Here is a 582-nt window from a genome sequence, read left to right on the forward strand (position 1 = left end):
ATGTATGTATATGAATAAAAATAAAAATAAAAATAAAGCAAAGAAATGAAAACAATGAATGTGAAAAGAAAACGAGGTAATGGCCTCCGGCTCCGGCGCACAGGGTCGGCCTAGTATGGTATTGAGCGAGGTATAGGCGCGCCCGAGATCTCACGTTTGCGGCCTTGCAGGGCCTAAATAGCAGCAGGCCTGCCTAGGTGCTGCACCAACGTCGTCCAGGAAGCTGGTGGCTGGGTTCTTGTGGACCGCGTCGACCGGGAGTGGGCATCATAACCATACAGAGCTGGGGTTCAACCTTGTTTCTAAAAGAAAAAAAAAACTAAAATGACTAGTTAAGAGTTACCCCATATAAAGGTCACTATCACCTTCTCAGGCGTTCATAAGTCACTTGTCAAAACCTGTGAGTTTTTTTCCTGTTTTTTTACACTCGTTTATTCAAAAAGTTTTATCTCTTGAACCGTGGTCCAAATCCCAAACCATTGTCATCTTTTGGATATCTCGCGTGGAGTACTTCGGAACTAGATCCATATTAATAGATTTCAGATACCCTTTTTCATGATAAAAAACAGAAAAAAAAACTGA

This window comes from Triticum dicoccoides, chromosome 7B (assembly GCF_002162155.2).
Source record: "Triticum dicoccoides isolate Atlit2015 ecotype Zavitan chromosome 7B, WEW_v2.0, whole genome shotgun sequence".
NCBI lineage: Eukaryota > Viridiplantae > Streptophyta > Magnoliopsida > Poales > Poaceae > Triticum > Triticum dicoccoides.